The sequence below is a fragment of the Camarhynchus parvulus genome, chromosome Z (assembly GCF_901933205.1).
Source record: "Camarhynchus parvulus chromosome Z, STF_HiC, whole genome shotgun sequence".
Taxonomy (NCBI): Eukaryota; Metazoa; Chordata; class Aves; order Passeriformes; family Thraupidae; genus Camarhynchus; species Camarhynchus parvulus.
The window spans coordinates 31,043,739-31,058,399 of NC_044601.1; positions in this window are offsets into that span (position 1 = coordinate 31,043,739).

Sequence of the window (14,661 nt, forward strand, 5' to 3'; positions counted from 1 at the left end):
AGTGAGAGAGCAGGGACAGTGGCACAGCTGTGGGCAAAGGTGAGTTGTGCCTCACTAAGGCAGATGGGACGCATGGCCTGGACCTTAGTCAAGGGAAGAGAGATAACTTCTAGCTACTAGCCTCCTTCTAACCACACTTCTCAGACTGTGACTGGTGCAAACCATGTCCAGTCAGGCAGATACTCACCATCCATGGAGTTTTGTCTGACCAGCTCATGCATACAGAAATGCTGTGTTCAAAAGGCCTCTTCTGGGAAGTGACATTCACAAGCTAAATAGAAGGTAAAAGAATGAACAGAAGCCTCTTGAACAGCTTAATGAATATGTTTGCCATCCACATGAATGATACTCTTCCCTTTTGAGATTTTTTTTCTTTTGCTGATAGTGGAAAAACAAAGGCTAATGGGTAGTGGGAAAAAAAAGACCAGGTCAGAGCAGTGCTCCATACCCTATGATTTCAGGTAAGTTTGTCCCTTAAAGAAAGCTCTTATTGGTGTTTTACTAGCCTAGCAATGCCAATGCATTTAGAAGCGTAAGGAAATGTTACACAAAGGGGAACTTATTCATGTCAAAACCCACCAAAGCAGCAGGTGTCATGGGACCTACATGCCCTTTGGGCAGATTCTCTTTCTTGTGCACATTCTTCTTCCTTGGCCAGTACTAATGATATGTAGAATGGCAGAATAACTTATATGTCTGTTAATTTACCTCTTTTGGCTATTTTTTATTCAACTGCTATTTAAAAACATGCATTAGTTTTGCAGCATACAGAGTCTGGGCTGCTTTCCTCTGTGATTTTTTTGTCACATCTCCTGCTAGGCAGCCAGAGAAGCATGGACGTTCTGCATTAGAGAGGTCAGTGTTCAGACACTGAGCAGCATCTTGGTCACAGAGACAATGTATTTTCTTAACAGACAATATGGGATCTGCAGAAAACCTTTCTGGTGTTTCGTCACCAGATGGTGCTCCAGCATTGGGCTACTGCTGCCTTGGTCACTTGCTGAAGCACCACGTTCTCCTGAAGCTTTGGGCTACCTGCTCTTCTGGAAGATCAATTTCATTATTCTGGTTTGCAGTTTTGATTGCCTCTGTCTTGGGCCTTTCTTCAGCAAGGGTGAGTGAGCCCTCCACCTGCTTCTCAGTAGCAGTTTTCTCATTGAGTTGGTTAGCTCATAGCATTTCTCCAAAACAGTTGGTGCATGGCTGTGATCTTTTGTATTGTTCCCACAACAGGCATTGCAGTTGGATCTGGCCATACTTCAGGCATCTTCTGCTTATCAGATCTCTTCTCAGAGCATGGCGTACTCCTATTATGATTAGTTGTTTCTTCATTAAAGATACAGAAGCCTTTTCCTGGCCTGGAGTTTTGTTTTAGCACCAGCTAGATGGAAGGTCAATCAGGCAGACACCATGTTTGGCACAAGAGTAGTGACATCCCGCAGGATGCTTTTGTTCCCACGTGAAGAGTTTGAACTTGGAGGGGAATCAGGCATTCCCCACACAGCACATAGGCTGCTATGAGCTCACTGAGGTGGGCAAGGGCTTTGGGAAACTGCAGGAATGCTGGGGCCAGGAAGCCTAGGGCTGAGGAGCAAAATGTCAGGTTGCATATCTACAGAGAGGTGTGCGCCAAATAAGTGAGCTCCTAAGAAAAAACAGATGTCAAAGCTACAGCCTGTAAAGCCAGAACCTCTAGGGGTGCCACCAAGCTGCTTCTGAGGCCCCAGAAGAAATCTTGGTAGGCTACCAGGCAGTGCCCAGAGACACACTGGCTTGCTGAGAGCACGCTGGATGGAGCCAGACCTGTTTCGGCCAGGCTGCAGCTGAAGTTTCTCGCCTCACACTTGAGAACAATAGAAACACGCTCCACCCAGTCTGGGAACAATAAAGTCATTTCCACACACCAGACCTGTTCAGTACAAGGAAATCTGCCCTGCAAATACAGCAATGGGAGCAGCGCAGTCCCAAAGAGGTTTGGGAAATCTGCCTTTTTAAGTTCAAATATTTTGGTAAGTGACATCATCCAAGCTTTATGGATATGGCTTTGTCCACATCTAGTGATCAAACCAGAGCATAATATAAGGGGCTTTTCAACCTAACTACTCCTGCATTTCAAAAGATACAATTTTGTGCATGACCACATTGGGATGACATCATGATGTTTACAGTTCTTTAGGGGAAAAAGAAAGAGCAATGTCCTTTCCCTACAGATGGCCAGTGCCCTGGTCATGAATGGTGTCATGCAGTGGTTTGTATCCTTGGATTGCACTAGGATAAGCAGAGATCTGAAATCCACCCTCCCAAACTGTGTTGAACACCTCAGACACTTGCTTTGCCACTGAGCCATGAATTCCACCTCAGGACTAAGACCTATTTCCAATAGAAGTTTTTGGCGAACAACAGGAAATTTGTCAGGAAGAAGTTTTGGTAAAAATATGCTAGTTTTGAAATCTGACATCCTAGACAAGACCTGCTTATGCATTTACTGCCTCAAATCCAGTAGGTCAGGTAAAAAGAGGCACTTCTTTTTACTTCTAAAGACCTAGATTATATCCCTCAACTTGCACATCACAGAGAATTTATTAAAAGTAACCTATTTTGGGATTTGTACTGCAGGTCAGAAAAAATATGCAGACTGTCCTAGCCTTTTCCTGGTATTTGTCTCTGGCTTTATTTTTCAGCGAGTCTGATGATTGCTCCAAGCCGGTAACCTTAGGTCAAGCAATAAATGTCTCTAGACCCTAAGGCAGCCTACATGAGAGCAGTTTCTTCTCATGCTAAGGGCAAATACCCCACAGAGGCCCTCTGGTTTATGACATGTTTAAACTTCATTATATGAATGCAATTTCTTGCTCTGACTTGTGTCTATGTATGACACTGGTAGTAGTGTCAAGAATTACTCTGTCTGCAGGCAGCCTGAAAGCATAGCTGATTTCACTGAGAACTACTCTGGTCCTCTTAGAGGTATGCTAACTCCTATGTCCATTTTTATGACTGCCTATCAACACAAGTAAATGAAGCTATGCTGAGGGAATTAAATATTATCCTATTTGACCATGAATAATCCAATAAAAACTCAGAAAGTTGTGCAAAATTTGGAAAAGTACCTTTCTTATTTCACTTTGCTTTCTAATTTGATGTGCAAAACATAAAATATCCCTTGGCAGTGGTTATTGTCCACTATATCACACTAAACCAGCAGTTATATCAAAAGATATGACAATATGCACAACATTTTTACTTCTGTGCATCTGATTCAAAGCCCGTCTGTGGAAAGAGTGTCATAAATACAGCCTAAAAACTGACTTAATATTATAAAACAAATAAAGAAGAACATTTCTTTATCTCGTTCCTTTTTCTTACAAAGCCAGATTCTTGGAGCTGGCACAGCTAATTAAAAAAAAACTATAATAAAAAGCGCAACACACGTTTGATAAAGTAACTGCCATATCATCATAAAATCACAGAATCATAGAATGGTTTGGTATGGGTTGGAAGGAACCATCTAGTTCCAACTTCCCTGCTATGGGCAGGGACACCTCCCAGTAGACCAAGTTGTCTAGAGCTCCATTCAGCCTCGCCTTGAACAAAGCTTCTCTGCCTCACACCCTCAGAGTAAAGAATTTCTTCCTAATCTCTAATCTAAACCAGATCTCACTGGATGGCTGGCATCCCGTCCTTCAGGCGTGCCATGAAACACAGTTTTTGTGATACCTTTCTTGTCAGAACAAAAAGTTCTTCTTTTACTTCCCTGGAACAGAAATCACATCCACCATCTTTTTTGTCAGCTTTTCTGAATTAAGGAAAACCCAAGGAAGATGGAAACGAAACATAACAAGATGAAACAAGGTCCAGCATTTAGTTTTCATCATGAACTCTCTGGGATGAAATTTTTGTTAGAAAAGCAAAATGCTTTTGGAAATAGAACTATAGGAGACAACGACTGTATAATCAGTTAGAGATTTAGATTACATAATAGATTTGGGAAATTTTTAACTTTGTTTTATTATTGGTGAGACAATAAAAAACAGCAAGCAAATAGTAAATAGTAGATAGCAAAATTTTCCAATGGTATCCATGTTTCAGAAAGACATGAGCAAGCTAAGTAGTGATGCTGACACATCAGCATGCCAAAGACATCCAACAGACATGGCCAGAGATTCCTCCTTAAAAGCTCATTATGCGCTCCTGATCAAATCCGTAGACCATTCAGCTGCATTCTGGAATGGAGGAGACATACTCAGGCTTAACACTACATGGGGAGGAGCACTGGAGGTTTTCCAGCCCATATGCCAGTAACCTTCATAAAAAGTTTATTCTCTAACAGCTGCTGAATTATTTTATTTCTGAACTCCCAAATTAACCATGTTACATCTACCCACATATCCACAGCTGCCTGTCTTGCCAGAGATTAGCAAGACCTCAGCCTGCCTGCCTGAAATGCAAGAAGAAGAAGGGGAGTTTCCTTCACCTAAGGCACTCACAAACACACCTCCTTTGAAGTATGCCAGACACCTGGGCACAGACAAAGCCCTGCCGTGAATGTCATAGCAGGGCAGTTGCATGTCTTCCTTATGCATTGTACATAATAGACCCTACATGTACCCCACACTCACATGGAGGGGGTGTGTGACAGCCCCAAAACCTGGCATAGGACTGTGCTAGGCCAAGAGTCATTACCTCAGCATTTCTGCTCCCAGCATAGAAGGAAATAACACAGATGCTGAAGGGAGAGGAGAGTCCTTCTGCAGCTTTTCCAATGGTAAACCACTATCTATATTGCAAACATAGCAGAAATGCTAGCATTTTGGATGACCCTTCTGCATTGTATGTAATAGCCTACTATTTAAATATACAGCATCCTGGAACAGCTTACCTCCTTAGTCTTTGAAAGCAACCTAAGATGGAACACATGTTATATAGCTAAAAGAGCAACCAGCAGCATACCAGAGAGACTAAGGCAGACTGCTGTTTTCATGACAACACATTATTACAGAACACTAAAACCTGTGCTTGAAAGTAAGCATGAAAAAAACACAGAGGTAGAACTACTTTCCTGTGGTATGCTTCTTCCATCATGTTTCTAAGCTGGAAGCTAAATGCCTAATAGAACTTAGGTCAGAATGCTCCTGAAGACTAGTGGAAGATGAAAGGGTGTATGTGGAGAGGTCAGCAGACTGTGATAAAAGCATCATGTTTTGTCACCACTCCTCCCTTTCAATGGCGAGGTTTTGTTTCAAGTGTTCTAAACCTGACTTTGGCTTTTCTTGTCCTTTTTTTATTTTTTCCCCTGCTTCCACAGTCTTTGTTTACAGGCAAGGAAATGTAGGGCCTGCTGTCCTCCTTTGTCTCCCTTCCTGCTTAATTGTTTGAGTTGGAGGCTCAGGGCAATTTGCTCACATGGATCTGCAAACCCCTTTGCTCCAAGCACAAGAATCACACATGGTCTAAGGAGACAAAGTTCTACAAGTTCAAAAATATCTAACAGACCACCTTGCACCAGTTTTGTGGTCTGTATTAAAACCTGTGCACTTATAATTTACAAATGCCTTTGTGATGGAGTAAATAATGGGATTCCTGCTCCTACAGTCAAAGTACTAAGTGTGCATGGTTGAGATCATAGTTCCCATGAAGTTAACTTCAAGTATTAGTAGACTGTGTCTCAGACTTGCACAGGATGTGCCAAGGACACAGCCTGGAATGCTGAACATCTCCCATCTGCATTCACTTCTTGCAACAGAGACTTGTTACATCTTTGAACATCATCAGTGGGGATATTGGCGTTCTTTAACTGCTTGGCCTGTCATAGACTTCTGTGTGAAAAATCATAAGTTAGATCATTTAGGCCGTAGTGCTTCTAAAAGCACAAACCAGTGCAAGAACACTTGTTTATTTCATCAGTATAAAGCCAACTGCACTGGCTTCTTGTAGATACTTACACTAAAGCCAACACTGTCAAACAGCCCCAGCTACGTTCCTGCTAGCACAGCTCTTTCAGTCCATGCCCATCCCCTACAGGGCAGCTCTCTGCAGGGCCCCACTGACACCACATAGACAAAAGAGCTCAGAATAGTTGCCTGTGCCATCCATACTGCTTAAACTCTAACAAACACAGAATGACCCAGCCCTTGTGCTCTTGACAGCTGTCAAATCCCAGCTTCCTCACAGGAGAAAAGTAAATGTGATATGTCAATGAGACATTGGTTGTGAGTGTTTCAAATATGGCCCAAGTTTTCCTCCAATGGCTGCTTTAAGCATCACTAAATCTCTGGGAATCCTCTGCAACATAGATACCAGAGGAAGCATTCAAACTTTTTATTAAGAACAGCCTCCAGACACTTGTCCATGCCCTTCCCTATCCCTCTAGAATACTGTAGGGCAATCAGAGTTGTTAACTGTTCAGATGCCATGAAAGTCAATCAACAGAGTGCCACAAACAGGAAGTCTCACTGAAAGAAGGGCACCAATAATAGAAAATCTACATTATAATTTCTTTATTCTGTCTTTGGGGCTGAGTATGCTTCATAATACAAATGAGTGGTGGAGAGTAAAGGCTCTTCTTGGGCTCACCTTTTCTAAAGAGTTCTACAAATTATTCTTTTTTAAATCTTTCTGGAAAAGGGTAGAATGGAGAAGGTGAGGTGAAGCCAAACAAAATTTTTATCACAGATTATTGTCAATAGAAAAATGCAAGTAATATCAGCCACAAATAGAAAAGGCATCTGCTACTCTACAACAGCCAAGTTTACCTTTAACAGAGGAAATTCATTGAACTCATGACATCCAGATGGTCCTAGCAGATGATCTGTGCTGGAAGGCACTAAAAAAATACAGAAGTCCCTAGCATTTTGTTCTAGAAGAAATCTCCTTTCTGCCGCACTGGTAGCAGCTGGATTGACCTTATATATTTAGGCAAGGAACACAGCAGGACAATTCATTCCTGTGGACTCACAGGAATGAATCTTCATTATGACAGCTCTGATATTTTTGGGGAATTTTTGTTGGTTTTATAAAAGAAATAATACTGTTTCTGGGTTTAAGACCCTCAGTGCCACCAAGGTGCCGCATGCAGTATTGATATAAAGTTTGAAAAGAGGCTATAGCTCTTACTAATAAGTCAAAATTATAGTGTGATCCCAGGGTCAGTGAACTAAGTGGTGTGCAGTGCTGGTCTTGCACAATGGGGAGGATGAGATGACTGCCGAAACCCTGGGCTGTGACCTGGACCAGGAGTGCTGGCCTGTCTGGGGCATTTCTGCAGTAGCATCTCCTCTCTGTTATGCCACACAGACACAATGATTTTCCAAAGCAGGCCAGCACCAGCAGGGATTAGATGAGTCACTACCTTGTCTTGGGTACTGCATGTTTCCCTGGGCAATGAGTCTTTGAGGGGGGCAGTGTGGCTCTTCATCAGACAAGGACACAGAGCCTAAAAGGCAAGAGGGAGAGAGTCGGTATGGATATGATCAATACAGTCAAGGAGCAATGCTGAAGCGGAACACAGGGTATCTGGTAGAAGACAGTAGCAGCAAATTAGTGCATTGACTTGTGCAAAGTGGTACTGTCTATGTCTTTAGAGCTACTGTAATAGGCTCTCTGGTTTCATACCACACTTGAAGGAGCACTAACTGTGTGATACATTCATTTTTACAACTCCTTTTCAATATTTTTTAAGCTCTGTCTACCTTGACTGCCATGATATTCCTTCTGAAAACCTTTATCGTTTGCTGTTCTCCTGTCAAATTTGATCCTTTCTGCTCTCTTTATAAGGAATTGCTTTACTGAACCTTGCTACTATTTCGTTCCTCTCTGAGGAAAGCCTTCAGTGCAATAAATGATCCAAAGAACACCCCAGACTCTTCATTTCTTTCCTCAAATTTGTTGGACATTCCTGATCATGGAAGAGCTCCAACCAGGCAAGTGCTTTTAATAAACCTGAAATTGCAAAAGCAGTGTATGTTGATGACATTATAGGGCTGAGCTCCTGAAAAATGGAAGCATGATAAACCTCCATAATTCCTCTGCAATATCCCCAAGTGGCTTTTTCTCTTTCTTGAAGTGGGTGGGAAAGACAATTATAAATTGGAAGTATATTCCTCCTTTCCAGAATATGACCAAAGGTAATTAAGAGATTAGCTGTAGCCTAAAACCTGGAGGTTTTTTTTGTCTTGTTTGTTTTATCGTGGTTTTTTTTTTTAGTCTTTCTTGCTTCTTATCACTTACCTGCAAGCACTTGAGCCAGTATCTTTGAATTTTGGTTTGTACATCAAAATCAGGTCAAACTGAGTATGAAAGAACTCCCGTATGATGAGCAGGTATGATAACCTGGCAGACTGCTGTAAGACTGACCAAGTGCCCTGAAAAGTGTTATATGAGAAATACTTAACAGGAGTTCATACTACACAATTGTTACATATTTTTAAATTGATCCCATGCACTTGGTTTAGAAATGCTTGAATGGCATTCATGAAAAGGTGCAGAAGTACAAATTCTTTGAGTAATCAGGAATCCTACTATGACCACTGCTTGCTAGTCCTATGGAACAGCTTTAGACATATGAAACAGCCAGGAGCTCCCAAGAACAGAGTTGCCAGTACAGGTTGCATTCAATATCTCTATCCCTACCTTTTTCCACACTATACAGGGGCAGATGCAGGAAAGCCTTGTTCTGCCACTTTCAGACAGGCTGAGGAGAACTTCTCCAACCTTGCTTGCAGGCAAGAAATGTTTGACTGGGGTGGCAAATTGGGGGCCTGTGTTATTTCTTGGTGTCCCCTCCCCATCCCTGCTCTCTTTATCCCCCTCTACTTTACATATTACCAAGTTCCTGGTCTTGGTCTAGGTCTCCTTAGCCAATGTATAATTCAGAGAAAATACATGTATGGTACAGAAGCAGGGCTCTTCGTGGTTCTTAGAAGACCTTTACATCCTACCTAAATAACTCTTAAACCTCCATCATGTCAGAGTACAAGGTGGGATACACAGTCACTTTTTTTTGGAGATTCAGAGGAATTGGGCTATAAAAATGAAAGGTACAAGGCTATTAGGCAGAAACTGAATTACTTGTGCTCTGGAAGTGATGTAAGCTTCCTCAAGAATCTCTCTGCTTCATCCTGCTGGATGCATAGCGTCGCTTGGAACAGACCAGTCAGTCTTTATCCTGTGGCCATGTCAGATGCACCATCAGTGCCTGACATCTCCTGTGGTCAGTGAACACTTGGTTCTCAACAAGGGACATCAGGCTTGAAGGAAAAAATTACCATCTGAGTATGGTTTTCAAAGTTAATGATTATGAATCCTTTCTGATCAGTTTCCAAGACTGAAGTAACCACTTAAAAAGATAAGAAATTTTTCAGTTGTCACACTTACTTCTTCCATGACCAGACCACAAGACTTCAATTCTTATTTACATTTGTCCCCTGCATCCTGCTTAGAGAAGGCTTACAGTGAGAAGGTTTGTGGCCTAATATAATATATGTTAAGCTTGCAGCAACCTCTACACAAATGGTGCATTGCAAAGGTCTTGAAGCCCTTGCTTGTGAATCAAAGAAGACTGTGCATACCCATAACAGGATCACTGACTCAAAAAGTCAAGGCTGCCTTGTCTTATGATCTCCTAGAACCAGATGTTCTTTCTACTGTGACTGACTGCATTTCTTCAGAGCTCCCTATGTCAAGTTTTGCAGGGACACACACAGTAGGGCATGAGCCATGCAAGGCAAGCGTCACACCACTGAACAAAAATATGATTTGGGGGAAAAACTAAATGAAAAATGCATTCTGGCAGAAATTTTGAAGTAAATTTTAAAACAAATTTTGCTAGGCAGAGAAGCCCAGTCGACATTACTGAACAAGAGGGTAACATAAATGTCTGAGCCATGGCATTGAATACAACAGCCTTTCAATTCAAGCTCGATTTTAACTGCAGCAATATTTACTGAAAGGATAGTTGTCTGAGGGTGAGCAAAATTGAAATAAACTTAGCCTTTAGCATCCTGCATGTGATAGAGGAAACAGCTGAGGGTAAACCTAGATAAAACAAAAAGTAATAATCAGTGAATTAAGCTGATGCAGCTGAGTATAAGTGGAAAAAAATGGAAAGTAAGATATGGGAAATAAATAACTGGTTGCTGCAGGCGTTGTTCTGCTTTCCCTTGCTGGACTAATTGACATGCAGCTGGGTACATCAAGAGCAAAGAGAATATTTTGATGGTTTTAGCAAGTGTGCAATACCATGAATGCTGGAAACAATGATAAGGACTCTACTTTTGGAGGCACAGACAGGTACAGATGGTCATGTCTGCTTCACTTGTGTGCCTACTGCTGGCTGCAGGCCAGAACCATTTAAATGCATTAGCTCAGAGCTGTACATATGCTGAATGAGATTATTCAGTTCCTGGAAGAGAGCTGGTTTGTGTCTTGCCATCAGCAAGGGCAGACATAGCAAAGATGTACTTGCCTACACCATTCGTGTAGGTGCAGCTGAAAACAGCATTGAGGCCCTTGAAGAGAATTTATGGCTTGGTTTTACAAACAGATTTTTTTATACAGATGGATGTTTTTTGACTTTTTCTGACTGTTTCTGCCACAAATTAAGTCTCTTTAGGTGACTCTTGGTTCTGGCAGAGAATATGATAATTTAACCCAGGCAAGACTAGCCAAAAATTTGGAACAAACATAACTGTGTTACAGTACCTACCAAAGTTATACAATAAACCTGTATGCTCCTTGGAACTCAAATGCCCTGAGTATTGTAGCGATAACAGCTACATTAGTATAAAAGCAGTCAGTGCGCATATCTGAACAAGACTAAGACTTGCTGAGCAGAAAGAGAATCAACTAAGAGACAGCAAAAGAAAGAAATGTTAAATGGCATACTGCATCAGTGGAATGCATTTGGCCCAGCTAAAAAATGTCTCTATATGAAGGAAGTACTTTAGCTACCTAATCTCCCTTCAAACCATCCCCTGCTCTTCATACATTTTCAACAGCAAAGACAGTAAGGAAAAAAAACAAAGCATGGTTTGTGGGGGAAAAAGAATGGTAATGTCTGTTACTAGAGCAACTGATAAAGCTGAAAAATATGTAAGCTTTCAAGCACACTAGGTCTTTTTTAACATTTGCATTATTTTATTTCCTGAAATAAACCTATATGGTAACAGAGTTTATTTCAAGGCTGATAGCACAAAGATAGATAAAATTATGCTATGACATTTTGTCTGAAGTACCACCCTCTGTAGACAAAAATCTCAGACTTCACAGGGAAAGGAGTTTTGCAGGTCAACTTTTATCTGTAGAATAGAGGTCTGGCCTTGCACTGGAAAAGAACAAAACTGACACAGCCCTCAAAGTTGTCAGCGGGGTTCTATTAAATAAGACAGCCTCAAATCTATCTATTTTACTCTTGCAGAGCCAAATTCATAAGTCAAATGAGCACAAGCTGCACCAGTTGAAGATCTCAGAGGATATATTCTGTCCTGGCTTGCGTGATGATCACCTCTGAAAAAGTATTCCGTTACTTCCCAATATTCCTTACACTTTCTCCAGACTGAACTGGAACCATAAAGGGTAGAGGAGCAGAGAGAAACAACAAGACCACTCTACCATATCCAGCTGTGGTAAGAATTTGGCCACTACCATTCCTAATAGAAATAAGCACTGTCCTTTTTCAGTGAGTCAAATTGCAGGAATGTAGAGTGGTCACTGCCTCAGTACTGTCTGTGTGAAAGACAGCATGTGAATCCCTCCAGCATGATGATGGGCAAAAGTCAAGCTTAAATCTGGAGGTTAGGTTTGAAAGACAAGTTCAGGTATGAAGCCTGGGCTTCATATCTAGATGCTTACCTACTAGTGGTGTCAGTTCATTTTGGGATGGCTAAATGATTGGCAAAGGCAATGCCCAATCTCTGTGGCAGAGCGGAGTGCTAGCTACCTTCCCCATGTTGGTTTTTAACAATGCTTGACAAAGATTACTGCCACTGTTCATTTTGACAACAGTCTCTGCTTGACTTTCATTGAAAACTTTAATTATTCAGTTGTATCCTAGGATAAGGTGTTATATGACCTGGTGAACCTCCCTAGAAGTCACATTCATATGGGACTCTTCATTTGAGAACATGGAGTTTGCTTCTTGCATCAGCAACTCTGCCAACCAAACATCATAGAATCATAGAACCATAAAATTATTTGAGTTGGAAGATATCTTAAAGATCACCTAGTTTCAACTCCACTGCCACAAGCAGGAGCATCTTCTACCACACCAGGTTTCTCAATATTCCTGGCCTTGAACACTGCCAGAGATGGGCCATCCACAGATTCCTGAGGCAATCTGTTACAGTACCTCACCTCCCCTGCAGTAAAGGATTTTTGTCCTAATATCTAGTCTTAACCTACATTCTTTCTGTTTAAAGCTGCTCCTCACCCTTGTAAAAAGTCCTTCACCTATTTTCCTGTCGGCCTACTTCACATACTTGAAGGCTGCTCCAAAGTGTCCCTGGACCCTTCTGCTCACAGGCTGAACAGCCCCAACCCTCTCAGCCTGTCTTTGTAGGAGAGAATGTGTGCTCCAGCCTTCTGATTGTCTTCCTGGCCTCCTCTGGACTCACTCCAACAGTTCCATGTCCCCCTGTGCTGGGACCCCAGAGCTGGATGCAGGGTTCCAGGTGGGCTCTCACCAGAGCAGAGCAGAGGGGCAGAATCCCCTCCCTCCCCTGCTGCCCACGCTGCTTTGGATGCAGCCCAGGACACCACTGGCTTTCTGGGCTGGGAGTGCCCATGGCTGGGTCATGTCCAGCCTCTCACCCACCAGCACCCCCAAGTCCTTCCCACAGGGCTGCTCTCCATCTGCTCATCCCCCAGCCTGCAATATAAAAATGTGAAACAGGGATTATCTCCTTTACAAAGGAAACTGATGTGACAGTAAGTGTCCTAGTCAAGTTGTCAGAGAAAGCTTGAGGTCAACTGGAGCTCCAACCATCTAAATCATAGTTCTTAAGTCCTTAAAACATGGAAAGATTTCTATCAAAGTGTTTGCCTTCTTAAGGTCTGCGATGTAGAAGAGTGAACTGCTTGGGGGTTTGTTTTGTTTTTTTCTGAATACCTATAGACATTATGTACATGAGTCTGTCAAGAGATGTTATTTTACATTGTGGTCTGTTTTCAGTAATGTCCACTGTCAGCCACAGCAGCAACTGAGTATCATTACCTATTACATCTACAGAGGAAAGTTTTATTTTTCTAATCAGTGTGCTATTTTAATTCATGTGCTATTACAAACACATAAGAAAATAGACCCAGACTTTTTCTATAAATATACATGTATGACAAGTAATAGGTTACTTGAAAATAGAGGAATAACTACTTGCAGAAGCATGTTTATATTCTATCATCCACAATATCTCATCTTTGGCGAAACAAACAAAATTATCATAATTGTTCATTCCTTTCATACCTTACCCTTTTCCATTACCATCGCTGTCACTATTCACCTAAATGTTAATGCTCTCTTCTGGTTTTAGCTCATTGCAAGCCTCCTCTGGCTGAAAAACAAAATCTACTCTTCAGAATGTTTCAAATACTTCTGCCTGAAATGTCATTTTATGCTGCTCAACATCATGCAAATTATATTGAAGATCTCATACAGTGGATTATGCAGGCTTGTCACATTGCAAGAGTCTCAGTGAGAGGGAAAGTTTGCCTTAAGAACAAGGAGAAAATATTTATCTTGATAGAAGTTGACAAAAGGACGGTTTGTTTAAGAAAAGCTTTGTCAGAAAGGTTTCTTAATGAAGCTAGTTTCGTACAAATGAAGCCAGAATAAAAATAAAGTAAAACAGTTTGGAATAAAAATAAAATAATAATAAAGTAAAAAAGATATCCTTATCTTTTCACCATCCTTGATGAATATTATCACAGCTTTCATTTGGGCAATTCATGAATTGTGGTCTAAGCGAATATTCTTGCATGTTATTCATCATGTTTTCCTTCTGAATAAAACCAGTTTAAAATATCCTGGGACTTTTTCAACAGCATGATACATTGTCTTAAGAATGTGACATTAGAGTCAGCCAGAGTGCATATTTTTTGTTTATTTTGCCTTTACTGGTAATCAGGAGTTCCATTCTTGCATGTTTGCTATTTTAAGAGGTCTGGCGGGCCCTGCTGAGCTGCCTTTGAAGCAAGTGGGAATGCTACGAGAACCTTGCATTCCTTGAGGAATATACCATGGTATCTCTACAGAACAGAGGCTTCCAGTAATGGAAGCTGGAGCTGATATTGATACAAAAACTGCAACCATATGTCCCGGCTACAGAGAAAAGGGGGTGGGGCTTTTCAGGCTCTTTAATTTCATACCTTAATCATTGGTGGGGACAAAATTTCATCAGAAAGCACCAAGTGCCAGAAATTCACCTCCTTGCCTGGGTCTCTCCAGAGAGAATGTGTTGGGATCAGGTAGTGGTCCCAGCCTCCTCTCTGCCCCCAGCCCTCCCTCCACTCCTTCAAGCCCAGTGGAGTGTGTGCCCCCAGCACTGAGTCAAGCTGGGTGAGCCCGGCTGAGCACAGCCAAGCACACTGCTCCAGAGAAACAGCAGGCAGCCCAACACGGGTTATCTAGCTCCCAAGGGGGCTGTTTTGTCCCAGTTCACTGTAGTTTGTTTTGGG